Below are 12422 nucleotides of genomic sequence, written 5' to 3' on the forward strand. Positions count from 1 at the left end.
AAATGTTAAGTCTGTCCAAGAACTTGAGTCATGCTGTGGAAGGATCAAGATGTAGGACGTTTCAGAAAGCATTTTCTGGTGTCCTCTGATCAAGGCAAGGAGCTGCATGTGCAGTTCTGTTGCTCAGAGCAAGCTGCTCCTTGCAGGTTTGGTCTGTTTCTCTGTCTCTGGTTTATAAACGCCTGGGGATGGAGAATGCGGGCTCTCTGGAAGGTCCTGTGCTGGTACTGTGCACACGCTGCTCTGTGAACCCCTTACACACGTGGCTGGACAAACACCACCCTCACATGCGGCAGCCTGTGCAGCAAAAGCAGCTGATTTTAGTAACACAACTGTTTTTGCAGGTGCGGAAAATTCCACAGTGATTGCACATCTCGGTTTCAGTTTTGGTTGAGAAGAACGTTTAAAAGTCTGAACACCCAAACACCCGTCCACATGAATCATCAGGCAAAGAGAATGCCCAAGGTGTTCCATCTGCTGGGAGCTTGGGTCATAGATCTGAGAATGCTCATAATCTCCAAATTCTCTCTAATGCACCAGTTCCAAGGTGTTGACATTTTCAATTCACAAGTTATGTTTGAGCCTACTGTCCGAAGTTTCAGGATAAAGTTAGCAGCTAAAAGTTAGGGTGAGTTCCTTCGCATGAGAGATGGCTAAGAAACAGAAATGGCCTATTGATAAATATTCTCTAGGGGCGCCTGGGTGGCTCAAACAGTTGAGTGTCTGACTCTTGGTTTCGGCTCAGGTCATGATCTCATAGTCCTGAGATGGAGCCCCAAGTGGGGTCCTCACTCATCACAGAGTCTGCTTAAGACTTTTTCTCCCTCTCCCTCTGCCCACCCCTGCCTCCATTCTCTCTCATAAATAAATAAATATTTAAAAAAAAAAAGAAAAAATAGATTCATTCACTCAACACTGTGTATTACGTCCCTGCTATTTGCTAGGGCTGTTCCAAGTGTTAGAGAAGTGTATAGACATGAACAAAACTAAATCCTTGTTCCAGTGGAGCCTAAATTCTAGTAGAGGTGGACATTCAATGAACAAATCACCTGTGAGTGACAATAAATTCTTTTTGAAAAAAGATTTTATTTTTTTGTTCATGAGAGACACAGAGAGAGAGAGAGAGAGAGAGGCAAAGACATAAGCAGAACGAGAAGCAGGGTCCCCACAAGGAGCCCGATGTGGGACTCTATCCTGGATCCTGGGATCACACCCTGAGTCAAAGGCAGGTGCTCAACCACTGAGCCACCCAGGTGTCCCTAGTAACAATAAATTCTATGGAGAAAAGTAAAGCTGGATAAGAGACATAGGGAGTGAATGGGGATATTCAAACTTTCATTTTAGAGCTTAAAGGATCAGTTGAAGTGTTGGCAGTTGCAAAGACCAGCAGTTAGTGGGAAAGAAGGAAAACAGCGTGTATCAGCAGGGTTCACTGCAGGAAACAGAAACCACTCTAGCTATTTTAAGCAGAAAGACATTAAACAGAGAGAAGCAGGTGTTTACAGCATTGTTTGGAAGGCTGGGGGAGCTGACTTTAGGGTTGCTTGCACCTCGGCCACAGCCGTGAAGGGTGGCCATCAGGAGGTTGTCGTTGGAAGTGATGACTGGAAACATACTGCTGTCCTTGAAATATAAGAATCAGGAAGTCCCTGTCGCCCCCATTCTATCTCCTGGCACCCATTAAATTAGTGACCAAAAGCCCCAGTGTCTCCACAATCACATTTGCCAGTGGTTACAGCCACATGGGTGGGAAGGTTGATTTTGCTGCAATTCTCACTCCCAGCCTCATGCAAATGCATATAATTAGTTGAACCTAATTCACAGAAGCCTCAGCCACAAAAAAAGACTAGGAAACATGGTTCTAGATTTCCAAACTTTGCATTAGAGAAAGATACAGTAGATGGAATTGGGAATGTGTACTCAGTGCCTACTCGGGACATCCAGGCACCTCAAGGAAGCCACTCTTTGCCAAGAAATGTTGAAGGAAGTGGAAAATCCCAGGTAAGAATGTCCAGTGAATGGGAACTTCATCCTGTACACCCAGTGTATATGGGAAAGCATTGTTGTGTAGTGGGAAGAGATTAGGTTTTTGAAATCAGATAAACCTAGGTTCCGTTCTCACTTGTTGACAACTTTGGGCAATCTCTTAATATCTATGAGAAGTGGCTTCTTTTTATATAAAATGGGGTATTAGCTCCTTACTTGGAAGGATGTTGTAAGCATTAAATAAGATAATGCTATAAAAATTTGAGGCATATAGGCATTCCATTTTATTAACCATATAATTTGTATGTAAAATAACTAATATCCATATTTGGGGGTACTGATTCCAAATTACCCACCCTCTTCCAGACTTAGATTAATTCAAGGATCTGCCACTGAGGACCCCAGAGCTCAAACATGTGATGCCAGTTTCTATGTAGCTAAAATTAGTGGGTCTTGTTTTTTGGTTTTGGTTTTGGTTTTTAAGATCCTAGACCATCCTTAATGGAGACAGGCTAATTCTATTATTGAGTGGCTTAGAAGGAGCTAAGAAAACATTCCTTTCTGGTAGAAGTTGAAAAGGTCAGAACCTGCTGGTAGTTACTTTTATTTTTAACAACAACTACCAAATTGTTTAAATGCCTTATAAAACCACCAAGTGGAATGAAATACATTTTTGATTATTGAGGTGGTTCTACTTTGCTTCCTTCTGGGTCAGCAATATAATGCCCATCTATTATGGACCAGCTTGCACTATATTCCCCACAAGATTCATGTGATGCATGACATTTGACTCAGCAATTTCGAAACTAGGTATATTTCAACATACTTATAAAACAGACTAATAAACAATTAAGCTTTTGCGCTTTCTTAATATATTTCTACCCTATCCTAGAATGTCATTCCACCTCATGGATGGGACGAGGGAACTTATATGGCAAATGCTTTGTCAAAGCCCAAACATATACCAGCTGTGAGGGCAGGAGTGCTCCCTTCCAAGGCCTCTGTTTGCCTAAATGGATTAACACTGGGGCTGAGAAGGCTCTAGAAAAAGAGCTAGAAGACTGTGTCAGAGACTAGATCCTGGGATGTGACCAACTGGAACCAATAAGACTGAAGGTGGAGGGTGAACAGGTGAGTTATTCTCAGTAGTTTCAAGACTGTTGCTTGAGCCCATAAGGACACCTGATTACCCTTGAGTGTGTACCCTGAGGGTGTGGAAAGCTGCCACCTGAGGGCGTATCCCCCTCCTTATTCCCCAAGGTAGTGGTTTGATGAGCTGTGGTCCAAGCTTGAGTTGGCAGATCAAGTAAAATGACAAGAACTACCCTGGAAAGGACAGAGGCAGGTGGCCAGGAGGAACTCCCAGACATTCTGGTGTAGGATCACATCAGTGGAGCATGTAGCAGCCATAGATAAGAAATGAGAATTTGGCTAAAAGTGGGAAGGCAGTGGGGCTGGCATCTGGCCCAGGGAAACTGAAGGTCTAAGTAGTGTATTTAGTGGATTGGTCCACAAAGCAGAGAACCCAAGATACTGGAGCTGGAGGGACCTCAAAAATGGGTGTTAGTAGTGGCAGGGGGTTATGCTTCTGAAAGCCTTAGGGTTGCATAGACTGGGCTCTCAACATCAGGACAACTAGTCTACGTGTCATATGGCATCGTTTGTATACAGGCTGAGAAAAATTGGGATATTCAAATTGCAAATGAATACTAAAAACCATAATGTGACCATTATGATGTAAAAGTGCATTTCTTTCATTTCTTCAAGAGTCTCAAGATTTCCCCTCTTGTCTCCTTTTTCTTCACTTTCAGAACTGCAAGGACCACCACTGCTTCTCTATGTATCTGATTCTCCTCCAGAAGCAATGCTTCTCCTAATGCTACCTTTATTCACATTGAAGACCCTACAGGGAATCAATACCACATATACATGCTCTTCTAGGGAACTCTCTTCAAGGATGAGCTATTTCCAGCAAGGGATAAGTAGCAAAACTTCAACAAAAGCACTGATCATGAAGATTTAATATATATATAATTGTATAGCTAGGACCCAAACCAGGGTGGGGACGTGATCAAATGATAATATGTTAACATGATGTGTTCTGGCCAAGGGGGGATGAATGCAGCTAACTACGGGTAGAAGAAGGGAGAGAGAAGAGCCAACTATCACATTCATTATTCCTCCTCTCACATTATCCATTAGGTCAATGGTATTGATAGATTCTGGGTATGAGTACTATCATACCACTTAAAATGGACAGAATAGACAATAAGAAGTTAAGAAAAAGAGAGAACAAAAGTATTACAAAAGGCATAAGTCTAGAAGTAACCAAATAGTCCTATATCAAAACAACTATGGCAAAATATCCTGATCCAATATTATGGTTGCTACGAACTGAATGTTTCTCTCTCTCTCTACAGAATTCATATGATGAAGTCTCTTCCCCCAATAGGATGATGTTAGGAAGTAGGGCCTTGGGAGGTGATTAGGTCATGAGGGTAGAGCCCTCATGAATAGGAATCATGCCCTTATAAAAGAGGCTCGAGAGAGCTCCCTCCTCCCTTCCATCATGTGAGGACATGGCAAAAAACAGCCATCTGGTGCCTTTATTTTGCACGTCCCGCCTCCAGAACTGTGAGAAATAAATTTCTGTTGTTTACAAGCCACCCAGTCTATGGTATTCTTGGAATAGCAGCCTGAATGGACTAAGACAATGGCTCTGGAAATTACTCAGTTCAGTGATTTGGAGGAGAAGATGAGGAAATATTCACACACCAGAATCTGAGCAGGGGAAAATGTGTGTCTGGAAAGAAAATAGTGCTTTGTCCCATTGCTTTGATTTGCTTTTAGTTGTATGATTTCATCGATTTTGAATTTTATAATCATTTCAATACTGTATGAGATTTTGTGATGATAAAAAGAGAAAAGGGGTTCAAAAGAGGTCAAGAAACACTAATCTAAGGGAGTTTCCATATTTGGAGGATAAGTGCAGCTACCTGAAATCGAATCTCTTCATACAGACCTTATATTCAAACAGGAGTGCGAGAAAACTGCTACAGTCCGTTGAGTTCAGCGTTAGAAAAAGAGAATACTTCAAACTTCAAAACTACCAATTACCTTCAAAAACTTCAAATTACAATGAGTAGACAAATGAGCACCATATCCCAAGACAGTTCCTATCACTTGTCACTATAAGCTGGGTATGGAATGTATAAGACAGGAAACTGAAAATCTCCAGGAAAAAGAACAAAGAGACATGGAAAGGAACCAAGGAGAAAACTTATGATCTTGCAGAAATAAGGCATGATGGTCCTGCTCCCCTCACTGTTCACTAAAGACATTTCACTTCACTGCTCTGACAGCTGAAGGCTGAGAATAGTCTTGAATTAGGAACTCTGTTACAAAATGCCCAGGAAAAGAAAAAATAATCAACCTAATTCCATAAAGAATTTCTGTTAGAAGAACACAGAAAATGAGAATCACAACTGTTGAACTGATAAAAATTCTCCACCCCAAGCCAATTGCAAAGCCAAAGAAAACTATACAACAGCACTCCAAACAGAAATTATTCTGTTCAAACAACTGAGGATGTTTTGGAAAACAACAAAATCATACATTTAAAAAGTAGGGCCATAAATGGGCACAAAATAGGAAGAAATGCAACAAGAGTTGATTGACTTAGGAAAATAAAGAAAAATTCAAGTGTTTTAAAAATTAAGAATAAATACAAGGTTTGGATAGATTTGAATGTTGTATGATTTCAGCATTGAAGAAGGGCAGCTAAATAAGAGAATGGAAATAAAATTAAGAGAGGTGTAACCGGGGTTGAAGACAACGTGATTAAGATGAAAAACAGGCAAATGAGGTCCAACATACATACAGTAGCAGCACTTAAAGAAGAAAAACAAAGCAATGAAGTATCCTATAATCCAAGAAAACTCTCTGGAAATAAGAAAAAAAAATGTAAACAATATTTGAAAAGACTACTACATATCTAGGAAAATTTATCAAGAAAGAGCAATTATGAGACATTTTCTAGTGAACTATGAGATTTTAAAGACACACACACACATACACGCACTCCTCAGGGCCTGTATTAATAATAGTTTACCTCAAACTGGTGGCTTAAAACAACATAAATTTATTTTTGTACAGTTCTGGAGTCCAGAAGTCCAAAATCAGGATGTTAACCTGGCCATGTTCCCTCTGAAGGCTCTAATTGAGAATCCTCTCTGCTTTTCTCAGCTTCTGGTGACTCTAGGTGTTTCTTGGCTTGTGGTCACATACTGCACTCTGTCCTCAGTCTTCATGTGGCCTTCTCTTCTTTATCCCTATGCATTTCCCCCACTGCCTGTCTCAAATTTATGTCCTTGTCCTTTTCTCTTATTAGAACACTTGTCCATTAAATTTAGAGACCATCTGGGTAATCCAGGATGATCTAATATCAAAATTCTTAATTACATTTGCAAAGACTCTTTTTTTCAAATAAGGTAACATTCACATGTTCCAGGGACTTAGATAAAGACATATCTTTTTAGAGTCACTATTCGGGATCCCTGGGTGGCGCAGGGGTTTGGTGCCTGCCTTTGGCCCAGGGCGCAATCCTGGAGACCCAGGATCGAATCCCACATCGGGCTCCTGGTGCATGGAGCCTGCTTCTCCCTCTGCCTGTGTCTCTGCCTCTATCTCTCTCTCTCTCTCTCTCTGTGTGACTATCATAAATAAATAAAAATTAAAAAAAAAAAAAAGAGTCACTATTCAATCTACTACAGGGCCTCCTAACTAAAAGGTCAAATTACTTATAAGGGTAAGAATATTAAACTTACATCAGACTTCTCATGAGCAACTGATAAAGCCAGTCAATAAAAGGCAACATTCTTTTTTTTTTTTTTTTTTTTTTTTAGGGCAGCATTCTTAAGAGGCTCAAGAACAAAGAGTGTGAGCCAAAGATTTTTTATCCAGCCAAACTGTCCTTCAAATACCAAGGTTAAAGGAAGTGGTTTTAACATGTAGTAACTCAGGGAATACTGTACACACATACTGTAGAATTCTTCTAGGGGATGAGCTTTATCTAGCCAGGAGATAACCAGAAAACCTTAGTAAAAGAATCAGGGGTAAAAACATATTTTATGATGTAATTTTATATTACTATACAATATTAATTATCACGTTATCTATGTCATAATATGTTTGATAGCATAGCTAAGACTAAAACAAGGGTGAGGATATGGACCGAAGAGTTACTACTCTACTATCTCTATATGTTATGTTTTAGAAAAATAAAAATAAAACCACCAAAGAAACAGAGGGAAGGGAGAGAAACAGGAAGGTAAAATAGCAAAACTGACAGTTGTACAGTCAATAAGTGAAGAAGGATACAAATGGACATACCAGATGGCAAAGTCTCAGTATGAAAAAAAGGAGATTAAAGGCACCAAAGACAGCCATTGGAACAAACATACAAACCTTCTGAAATGCCAAAAGCAATGGAAAAAATAAATAGCAAAGAAAATAGGCCCAATTCAGAAGGAACTACAGTAACTCTAATACATGCATAATTATAATATAATATGATAACTTTGAGACTAAACACATAAGTCATATCAGTTAATGGAATAGCCTTTGCCACTATCTTCTCTTCTTGCTCTACGGACAAATGAGCCAATTCTCAAAATGGCTCATAAAGCAAAAGTGGATCCCATATTATATTTAAGGAGACACACCCCAAACACAGTGATTCAAAAATGAAGACATGGCCAAAAAATAAAAAATAAAAAATAAATAAAAAAACAAAAACAAAAACAAAAATGAAGATATGGCCAAGAGCATACTAAAAATATAAAAACAGTAAGAAGACAAGGTAGTGACTCATATTAGTTAAAGTGAATTCAGGCCAAAAAGCTTTAAATGAGACAAAAAAATACATAGAATTGGGGCTGATAACCACAATTTGCAATGAAGACAAATTATAAACGTCTATGCCCCAAAGAATACAGCAACCACCAACATAAAGCAGAAATCACGTGAGATGAGAATACAAGAAGATAGAAGATAGAGATTTTAACACGACACACTCAGCATGACAGGTCTAATGGAAGGAAAATAAAGATATAAATGCTTTGAACAACTTAATAAATAATAAGGTAGGACTTATGCATATATATCTTATACCGTTCCCTCAATAACAGAGATTATATCTTCTTTTCAAATGTAATGAACATGGATCATTTTCAACACTTGATCACCTGTGCGTTTTTACAGTCACATTAAGTGAACCCGGGTAAATTTGGTAGAACTCTGCTTTTATTGTATAAGATGCAGGTGCAGTGAAGACAGTTCCTACTTGAGCGTATCCCTGACCCTTTCCAGACACAGCACAACTAATATCTCCTTTTGAAGGACAGCATATGGGATGCTTAAAATACAATATGCTTTCAGACACCTGTGTCTAGGGATCGATGACTCCTCCAAGTCTCCAGACCTCCCGGGACTCATCTCTTGCTGCTGCTCGGGCAGGCCACTTGGTGTGCCAGTCAGTTGTGCTGTGTGGTCTGTGCTGTGGCCTGTGAGGTGTACGGCATCATCAGATTGCCATTCAGCAAGGTCAGTGACAAGCACAGGAAACTGTGGGCTACTCGTGCATGTAATATGGGCAGAAAGCAAAAGCTGAACCTGGCTTCCATAGCTCGTACACAAAGCATCCTGAACGCTCTTGCTCCGTGGATTTGTCATTTATTGTATGCTCTGAATCCACAACTATTTATTTTGATATTTAGTAATTCCTTTTTTTTCCTTTTATAATAAACAATTTGGGGAGCAATATTTTTTTTTACAAAGTGCGTGCTTAATGAAAGAAAATATTACTACCTTTCTGACTCTCGAGGAAGTTATGACGAAATGCAATTTACACCACAGTTTTGTCAACCTTTACCTGCCAGCCAGTAACTGACCTTGAGAAAACCTGTGGACCAAATCTGCTCAAGAACTATCAGCGTCTATTTCAAAAGTTAGTAGTTGTTTTAAGAAGACTGTGCTTAAAGATGGCTATTTAACATAAGTAGATACAAAAGATATATATATATATATATATATATATATATATATATATATATATATATATCTCACTGTGAGGTAGGGCTGACTATTTAGATCAAATGTCTGTTCTTCTACATAAATATTTTCATTTTCAATAGTGGTGCCCCCTGGGAAGGGCCGTGGATCCTGGCCGGACCGCACTGCTGCTCATCCTAAGCCCTATCAGTGGCCAGAAAAGTCAAGGGCCTCCAAGTGTGTCAGGCAGAGTCAGCTGGTAATGGAAAAGGAGTCTTTTTTCTCATAAGAGAAATCAACCCAAATAAGTAAGATATATCTGAAAGCTTGCGTTGACTGTGGGGGATTTCATGGCCAGAAATCAGAGGAAAGTGTTTCTAGCCGCCCCAGTAGCCATGTTGCTCTTTCTTGTCTACCAAGAGCTTCTAAGATGGGAGGAGCAGAGGCCTGTGGTCCTGTTTGCTTCTCTTCTGTCTGTGGGTTGCCAGATGCAGGGCGTTCGTTCTGACGCTGGGGCAGGCTCTCGGGGAGAGCCACAGAGCCCCTGCAAGGTGACTCTTCCTTCCACATACCTACATCTTGGCCTGGTTTGGCTTTGCCCTCCTGTGTCTGTTCTTGCCATGTATTTCCAGGCTGAGGGGCTTACTCGTCCTTAGAAAGCTGGGCATTTTTCCAGAAGCAGCAAGCCAAAGCTCTTACTGCTAAAACAGGAAGGGAGAGGCTTTGCTGTATGAGAGCTTGTAGCCATGATTAAAAGGTTTGGGCTTTATAATTTCATTCAAAAAGAAAGAAACAGAATACACCCCAAAGAAAAATAACCATACACGCGAACATGCAAAACTTTTATAGGATTCATTCCTAATTCCTGTATCAGATGTGAGGTGGTATTTCACAACAGCGAACTCAAGGGAGGTTCCGGGCCCCAGAAAGGGGAGCCTACATGTTTCAGTAGAGCCATGAAAACCCATATTTACCCACGAGCCTTCAGGAAACCAAGTCCGATCTGAAAGAAATGAGTCTCGTGGTAGTCCAGGCAGGATGTTTAAAATAAACGTTAACTATTGTCTTCTTCTTCCTTTTTAGACTGGTTTTCCCTCCAAACTGACCTGAATTCTGTTATCTCTAAGGTTGAAGCTGGCGAAAGAGTTGGGCTTACAGAAAGTGGAGAGATAGGTACAACTTTTTTATTTTTTTTTATTTTTTTTTATTTTTTATTTTTTATTTATGATAGTCACAGAGATAGAGAGAGAGAGAGGCAGAGACATAGGCAGAGGGAGAAGCAGGCTCCATGCACCGGGAGCCTGACGTGGGATTTGATCCCGGGTCTCCAGGATCACGCCCTGGGCCAAAGGCAGGCGCCAAACCCCTGCGCCACCCAGGGATCCCAGGTACAACTTTTTTAGCTGGTAGATGCAGCTCCAGCTCTGTGGGCAAAATAGAATTCTCAAGGCCTTGTGAGTTTTGAAAGCTGCCATATTTCCTCTAGTTTATGACTCGCTTTAATTTTTTTTGATGCATTTACATCTATGGAATTGGGATCTGTAATGCACACTCTGTCAAAAATTTTTGCCAGTTGCTGGGCAGAAGAGAGGTGCCCACGTGGTTGGCATTGCCTATGGCCATTCGGACTGAGCCAGTGTACAAGTACCTCTTCACTTTGCCACTTCTGTTTCTTTATTTGGTGGCACCACACACTCTTAACTTAGATTTGTATCCCTAATGGTCGCTAGAAATGTCTTCACAAAGATTACACTGCTTTACTGAATTGAAACAAACACATGTCATGTGTGCTTAAGATTGCCTAGCACACGCCAAGCATTACAAATTGCCCTGCCACACAGAGCAAGTTAAAAAGTTCTCAGAGCTAGAGGAAATTGTTATGACCACTTCATGCAGCGTTAAAACAAAACAACCCCCCCCCACAAAACCCTGTTATTCAGAACCCAAAATCTATAAAAAAATTTCTAGTGACTTTCAGTAGAAGCTGTTTAATGTTTATCCTCCAAAAAGGAAAAACAAAATTATAAGTTTAACCAAAGAGGAAATGCCAGTAAACCCCTAGGATTCTCCATGATGCCTTCAAATTACATTGTCAGTCTTCAGTGTGTTTATAAGGCCAAGCTCTTAAGTGTGTCTGAAAAGCGGCAAGTCCTCACAAGGTTGTGAATAACTGTGGGGGTCCAAATTTGATTTGGAAGAAAATTTAGTCTCTGATTATTAAGTAAGCCAGAGTTAAGCTTTGATAATTGTGAACAGTACAAGGGTCTGTGTCTAGAATCTTTTTTTTTTTTTGCATGTGGACATCCATTGTTCTGGCACCACCGGTTGAAAAGACTATGGCTTTTCTCCATAGTATCACTTTGCTCTTCTGTCAAAGATCAGTTGACTATCTTGGTGGGGGTCTGCTTCTGGGTCCTCTATTCTGTTCCATTGAGCTGCTTGTTCTTTCACCAGTACCTTCTTCGTTACTATAGCTTTATACTAAGACTTGAAATCAGGTAGGGTCAGTTCTCCAAGTTTGTTTTTCTCCTTCAACACTGGGTTGGCTTTTCTGGATCTTTTGCTTCTCCATATAAACTTTAGAATCAGGTTATTGGTAGCCACAGAATAACTTGCTGGGATTTTAGTGAGATTGCCTTGAAATTAGAGATCAAGTTAGGAAGACTGACATCTTGAAAATATTGAGTCTTTCTATCCATGTACATGAAGCATCCCCCCATTTGTTACATATTTAGTTATTCTTTGATATCTTTCATTGGAGTTTTATACTTTTCCTCATATAGATCTGGTACATATTTTGTTAGATTTGTACCTAAGTATTTCATTTTGGGGAGTGCTAATGTAAGTAGTATTATGTTTTTAGTTTCAAACTCCTCGGTTCATTGCTAGTTTATGGGGAAACAATAACAGCATGTAACTGCTGTTAAACAAATGCTAAATTTAGGAGACTATACATTAAATTTAGCCTTCCACTCTCCCTGTTTTTCCCCTCCTTTCTTCCTAACTCCTCTCATTTACTACCTTCTTTTGTTTCTTTCTCTCACTGAAAGGCTTCTATTCAGTGATAGAGCCTCTTACAATCAATAGCATCCAGCTGGGGAAATAACATCTCAGATCGCTTAAGTTAAGCTTTATGGGATGAAAGGCTGGGGATGACTTCAAACAAGTGAGATGACTGGATCTCTCTCTCAAGAGAAGATGCTGAAGAAATAAAGTCACCATAGCAGAGTCAAGTGCAGATAAACATAAGCAAAGGCCAGGTTCCTCCAAATTCTTTGGAGTGGACGGAGAAAGGGTGAGTCTTGGTTTCGTAAGCACAGCAAGTGGGTCAGATGGGGAGATTGATTAGCAAGCGGCATTCTCAAAAGAAGAGGAGGCAGTGAAGT

General features: G+C 40.2%; 2 long non-coding RNA genes across 3 annotated transcripts in view; both read left to right on the top strand.

Moving 5' to 3' along the window:
• The window catches only part of LOC111090345, a 21177-nt gene continuing 8755 nt past the window's right edge, over window positions 1-12422 (top strand). Inside the window, exons 1-4 of one of the 2 annotated variants that reach the window (XR_005371649.1) lie at window positions 1-628; window positions 8425-8589; window positions 9180-9344; window positions 10120-10209. This is a non-coding gene — a long non-coding RNA (uncharacterized LOC111090345). The other variant, XR_005371648.1, reaches the window with a different exon arrangement.
• LOC119869506 lies at window positions 1360-6647 on the top strand. Its single transcript, XR_005371651.1, has 3 exons — window positions 1360-2001; window positions 2879-3117; window positions 3798-6647. It is a non-coding gene; the product is annotated as an uncharacterized LOC119869506 (long non-coding RNA).

This window comes from Canis lupus, chromosome 16, assembly GCF_011100685.1.
Source record: "Canis lupus familiaris isolate Mischka breed German Shepherd chromosome 16, alternate assembly UU_Cfam_GSD_1.0, whole genome shotgun sequence".
In the NCBI taxonomy this organism is placed as follows: domain Eukaryota; kingdom Metazoa; phylum Chordata; class Mammalia; order Carnivora; family Canidae; genus Canis; species Canis lupus.